A 6818-nucleotide genomic window follows, 5' to 3' on the forward strand; every position below is an offset into this window, starting at 1 on the left:
GAGGTCTAGGCTTCACTTGCTGCATATTTTATCTTTGGATTTTTGTTATTTTGGATCAATTTTTCATTATTCTGTGCTGTTAATCATCATCATCATCTTCATCATTTATTATTATTAGGAAAGAAATATGCAAAGTGTCAATACTATGTTATTGTTATATGGAATATTTGGGAAATGAAGGAACAAATTAGCTTAGTATTTGATTACTATAAGTCTGTTGTGACAAATGCTAGAACACTTCTAAAGGCTAAAGCTATCATTATTAGCTTAGTATTGGATAAGGCATGGCGTCTGGATTTTCCCTTCTCACCCTAACAAGTTCTTGTGGATTTAAAGGATAGCATGGCTAAGAAGTTGGAAAAAGAAATAACAAGATAGATGAGTGTAAATGCTCTTGAGTTGTGGTTGTATCTTTAGGGAGACCAAGAGAGAGAGATTGAAATTAAATATTGTGTTTGATGATCAAATATTGGAATTAAAATTTTAGTTCCAATACACAATTTCAGTCTATTCATTATATTTAGAAAGTAAGGATACAATACATGGAAGTAAAATTTTTAAGATAGAAACTTTTATATTTTGTATTTTAAAAATATTTTTATTTAATTTTTTAAATTCTAAATCTACTCCTTAATTTTTATATTTATCTTAAACTAAACATGATATTAAGACATAATTCAATTCAATAAATTTTACACCAAAATCAATATAAAAACTTAATTCAATCTCTATTTTTCTGTCTATTATTTTTCGTATTTATCTCTCGGTCTTGTTAAGATAAGTATGTGGATGACCATGTTGGTTTATCTTCTCCATATTGAAGGAACCTCTCTCCAAGACAATTAAAATAAATGAAGGTTGAAATCAAAACCTTCTCATGTGTATAAATAGTAGAAGCAACGTTTGAAATAACACAAGCAAGTAATAAGAAATCAATTCTCTCTTTATGTTGTAATCAAATACTCTTCTCTTTATATTTTTACTACAATTCTTTCTCTTCTTTTATTTTATAAGTATTTTAAATACTCTTTTCTATTACTCTTTACATATAATATTAATATCAATATTAATCATCTTTATTATATTGAGATAGTAATTGTAATACTAAAGTCTTCTATTTATACTTCTTTATTTGATATTTATTTTACAACAGGTCTTAGTTTTTCCTTTCAAATGAAGCCTTAATATCAATGTTAAAGGAGTTAGTTTAATACAAAAATAGTTGAATCTTAAAAGGTAGAAAATGCTCTCTTTTGTTATTTTGAGGATTGATAGTGTAGTTGACTCTATACTCTATAGTATAGGTGTTTTTATTTGTTAGATTTGTGCTAGTTTTTTGACACAAATCGTGGGATAGTTTATAATCTATAACAAGTATAATTAGCCGTCATAAGCATATGATAAAATTGAAATTATAATTTTAAATTATTTTTTTAAAATTAATTTAAATTATAATAATTTGATTAATAAAAAGTAACATGTTATGTATTATTTTTTTTTAATTTAGTGTTAATTGGATTAATTCTAAAATAGTTATTAATTGGTTTTAATAATCTATTTTTTTCAATAAATCAGACATATATACTAAATGTGATCATAAATAATATAGTAATAGTTAAATCCACCAATAAGTATATTAGTTATTATCACATTATAAAACAAATTAAATATAAAAGCTATTGGAACTTATAAATCTATAAAATCGCATTGTCTTTGTTCATGTGCAAGGGTTTACTTATCAAATATGAAATTTATAAATTGGACCTAGCATCACTTGAAAGAATAATGGAAAATAATCAACTTACCTCATCATCCATGAGAACCATTTCTATGTAAGTCGTATTGTTTTTGTCAAATTTAAATGAGACTTTCCATAACCTTATATATTAATTTTGTTATATATATATAGTAAAGTATTATTTTCAAGGTTGCGAGAACCGGACCGATCAATGAACCGGTGAGGCAATTGGTTCACTGGTTCAGTGGTTCGACTGGGGTTCAACCGGTTTAATTAAATATAAATAAAATTATTAAAAATAATATATAATTTTCAATATTTAAATTTAATAATTTCTAAATCTAAAAATTTTAATATGGAAATAATTTTGAAGTTATACCTCAACATGAGACTAAAAGTGTTATACCTCAAAATTAGATATTAACAGGTTTCTTAAAAATACCAACCCTGAATACATTAAGATGCTCAGTAAAAACACTAATAGAGATAATACATTCATAATAATTAAGACAGGATCTCCATTATTTAGAAACAAATGGTACCAATAAAAATAAAAAACCTTCTAAACTATATTCTCAATAATTACCTAATTCTAGAAATTTCTACCATACCAAAAATGATTTTATGTAGCCAAGGAGAACACAACATATAAAGAGATTAACAAAAAAAAATACTTCAATGCATACCAAGAACACATACCAACAATATATTAAACAAAATTAAGAAGCAATATATTAGAGATGGAAGAACTAGGAATCCCAAATGGGACCAAAGGCTGCAATTCCATTAGCTTTGCATGCATTGACAACATCTCAGATTCCTTGAGGATTGCTTGTGACACTGACGACTTGAGCACTAAAGTTGTTGGCAGCATTGACACTCATCTCAGACACGTTCGGCCTGCCAAGCACAGCAGTGTCATGAACTATAACCTTCTCTTTCGAGTGCCCACTCATCATTTCCTTAATCTCCTTTCCAAAGTTCTGTTCAACACCCTTTGTGACCCAGAGCACGCACACCTCTGCCTTACATAGATTAACAAAAAAAAAAATACTTCAATGCAGGAACATGTCCGTGAATGCCATGATTGATTGAATTGGGCGAGGAATTTGTGAATGACATGATTGATTGAATTGGACGAGGAATTTGTCATGACTTCAGAAGCGAATCCAAATCCAAAATCTAGAAATCCAAATTACAAATTATATCCAACAATTATAGCAAAACTCAAAATGATAACAATTCAGAACCCAGAAGATTATATCAATTCATACAGCATTCAAAATAAAAAATTATATTCAGCAAACATATTCATCATGAAGCAGCAAAACATATTCAAGCACAGAACTCATAATCAGAAGGCAGCAAGTTCAGAGGGAAGCGAGATCAGAAAATCAAAATCAAGAAGCATAGAACTCATAAATCATCATCAAAATTCATAAGGAAGCAAGTTCAACCATAGAGTATTTATATGATAATGTCCTAATATTTTTTTGCATACTATAAATCATATTATAAATTTATATACCATATTATAATTTTAAGTCAATTTCTTAAACACATTATAACATAAACCGTTTAAAAAGATACACCAAATTAACGAATATCACATGAGTCACAACATACACTCTAAATTGTCACAATATTTCAAATAAAAAGAACATCAATACAGAAAAATCAATGAATATATATAACTAAAATAAAGAGCAACAAAGAGACACAAAAAAAATAAAATAAAATAAAGAGAATCAATAAAAACATTGACATATAAACCACATATACGAACAATGTATAAATTAATTGTGAATCACAAAAAAAGACAATATACATACATACATATACATATACATATACATATACATATATATATATATATGAATTGAAGTACACATGATAAAATAGAATATTACAAAACAAAATTATAGTAAGATTATTTAAAAACAACATAAAAATCACACATTTTTTTTTGTTAATATATGCTACTAGTTCACAATCATTGAACCACATAGTTTTAGCACTATGTAACAGATATTATTAACTAAAAGATGTTCTGCCCCTTAAACTTTAATAATAAAGAATAATATATTAGATAATTGTGTTCCTGAACTAGTTCTCACGTAAAGAATAATCACCTAAAAGATCAAAAAGAGTGAAGCCCCCTGGTTCTAGATTAACGTTTCTGTTGCATTCCAATTGCTACAATTGAAGAAAAACCACTGACATGCAACACACTAAGGCCAAAAGAGTATAAAAGAGTATAAAAGAACTAAATTTCAATCTCCAAAAGAGTATAAATTCATACATAGTCAAATGGAGACATTAAATTATCCGGCAAACAAATACTAACACAATCGTAAACAAAATATAATGTCGTATACTCGTATGTCACTAGACGGCTCATATGCCCACAAGAAAATAATAAAAACAAAAATAATAATAAACCACAGCAATATCACAACAATATCACAACAATACAATCCAATTACAAAATCACAGTAAACCACAGCAACTCACTCCAACCCAGTAATCTCAAGTCTCCAACAGTCAAAATTATTCAACAATTATTCAATTCAGTAACAAGTCCACAGATTAACTAACAACAATTATTCAGCAATTATTCAACCAGTAACAACAGCAAGGTTCACAGATTAACTAACAAGTAACAAGAATTATTCAACAATTATAGTTTAAAAAAATTAATACCTAGAACTAAATGCCAGAACAGAGCAGAGCAGATCAGTAGCAAGAAAGGAACAGGGCACGACCGAAGGGCTGACGCGATGGAACAGAACTGGCACCGTCGAGACAGTGGCTGCGCGACGGAGGCAGAAGGCGAGGCCGGCGACGGTGGCTGGACGTTGAGGAACGGCGACGAGAGATGGCTGCTTCGGTGCTTCCTCCAAGCTGCGTTCGAGTTCTGTTCTGTCTTCTCTGCGTTCTTCAGTGTGTTCGTTCAGAGAACAGAAAAGGCAATAATCAGAAAAGCATATAGTTCCCTTATGTTCGCGAGAGAACAGAAAAGCAATAATCAGAACTACGTTGGTCTAACATTTCAATTATCACATTATGCCAAGTTAGAACCAAAGTAGATGGCATTGGAAAACATGCTAATAAGAAAGAATATAAGAACTTTATATATAATAGCAAATCGTGTTCTTTACTTGCAATAGGCTATCGAGTGGTCCTGGGTGAGTGGGTGGTCATGGCCTGCTGGGTGCGATTTGCGAGTTGCGAGGGACTGAGGGTGGTGGTGGGTGCGACTTGCAAGCGTGGTGCCGACCTGCTGGGCGCTGGGCGCTGGCTGTGTGCTGCAGTGCTGGGCTGCTCTGTCCGCGAGGAGGTCCTGGGTGGGAGCAGTGGAAGGGCTGCGCTGGGAGGAAGGTGGCGGTGGCTGCGAGGTGGTGGGAGGAGGTCTCTCACCGGCGATGGGAGTTGCAGAGAGCGAGGCTGTGAGACCTAGGGAGTAGGGAGAGAGGGGCTAGGGTTCGTTTGGGAGTGGGGCTTCGGGGAATGGCCGAATGGGGGTTACTGGGTTAGGTTTAGGTTTCGTTCATTTTGGGGGAGGGGGGGTTTGGTTTTTTTTTTTGGTTTTCTACCTGACCGGTTCGGTTCGGTTCGGTTGGGGTTTTCATTATCAGAATCGGTTTTTAATTTTCGGTTTTTTCGGTTCAGTTGATCGATTTAGTTTGGTCCGAGTCGGTTTTGAACACTACTACTGGTTAGGGTTCCTCTAACCAACGGCACCGTTTTGAGCAAATTTTAGAAAACCAGTCGGGTCTCGGTTCGGTTCGACCGACTGATTCTCGACCGGTTCGACAGTCCAACAACAGTTTCTGAATCTTTCGGTTTTGGTATATGACCGACTCGTTTTTGTACCGGTTCACGGTTCGACCGACCGTTCGAACAGGTTTTCAAAATCTTGGTCCGAACCGCTTTTCCCCTCGATTCACGAATAGACCGGTTTGACCAGTCTATTCGAACCGTTTTCAGAACTTTGCGTTTTTCCCTTATTCCAAAAATTCGGCCAGGTGACGGTTCGGTTTGACCGACCAATTCTTGGCCGGTTCAACTGTTCAATTGTGGTTTTTGAAATTGGGGGTTTTTGGAGGAGAGGGATGGATTGTTAGTGTGGACGATTTGGAAGATAATCCTAACAAGTCGGAATAGGTACCAGTTAAGTTATGGGATTTATGTTATTTCATTCGTTATACGAAAGAGTAGGTCGAGAAACTATATAATATATAATATAAGTATATATTAGTATATAAGTATAACTAAATATAAGTCCTAAAGGTTTACACCATAATAGTGCTAGTTGATGAGAGTTACTTCGGAAACAAAGAAGAATCAAGTCAAATTAATTTACTTGGGTTTGGTTTATTTATTCTAACAATTCCAATAAAACAGAACTGGATCTAATATGAGTTGTCGATTAGAAACCTATACATTTGTCCGAGTTGTTTTTTGTAGCGGTTCATGGTTCAACCGGCCGGTCCGAACCGATTTTTTGTATCACATATGTTTATTTGGGCAAAGTTGACTGCTTAAAAAGAGTAAGTTCCCAATCATTTTAAATTCATATTAGCAAATATTGGCATAAAATAATTTTAATACCTAAAATGACTTTCTCTTGATTAGGTCTTTATCCCTGTATCTGAAATTACTGACGAAGGCCATGAACACTGGTACCTCGTAGTGATTGATCGTGTTAAAAGACAAATAATTTTGCTAGACCCATTACCCACTGAGAAACAGTTCAAGCGTTCTTGTTTCCTTCTGGACTATGCTTATGCTTAGAAACAAACTTTGTTCTGCCCTTCCAGTTTTTTTATGTTTTGTTTGTGTTTTTTTTTTTAAAGAAAAAGAGCAGCAGCTTTGTTTTTGGTATGCTTGGAAACCAAAATTTATAGTGTGCCAGTAACTTTGTTTTTGTAAGAAATTGCATCTTCCCAGAATCCTATAAGCTGTTGAAAATGGTTGGACTATTTTAATTATAGTACAGGAATTTTTTGTTATAACTAGTGATGTAAGTTTATCCCATTTTTGCTTTGTTAATTGCCTGTAGCTTCTGGAGAGTAAG

At 32.8% G+C, this 6818-nt stretch overlaps 1 long non-coding RNA gene across 1 annotated transcript; it reads right to left on the reverse strand.

Annotated features, from left to right (window-relative positions):
- Positions 4365-5269, reverse strand: LOC110266199. Its single transcript, XR_002353229.1, has 2 exons — positions 4900-5269; positions 4365-4676 (listed from the first exon to the last, which is right to left on the reverse strand). It is a non-coding gene; the product is annotated as an uncharacterized LOC110266199 (long non-coding RNA).

Source organism: Arachis ipaensis, chromosome B09, assembly GCF_000816755.2.
Source record: "Arachis ipaensis cultivar K30076 chromosome B09, Araip1.1, whole genome shotgun sequence".
In the NCBI taxonomy this organism is placed as follows: Eukaryota; Viridiplantae; Streptophyta; class Magnoliopsida; order Fabales; family Fabaceae; genus Arachis; species Arachis ipaensis.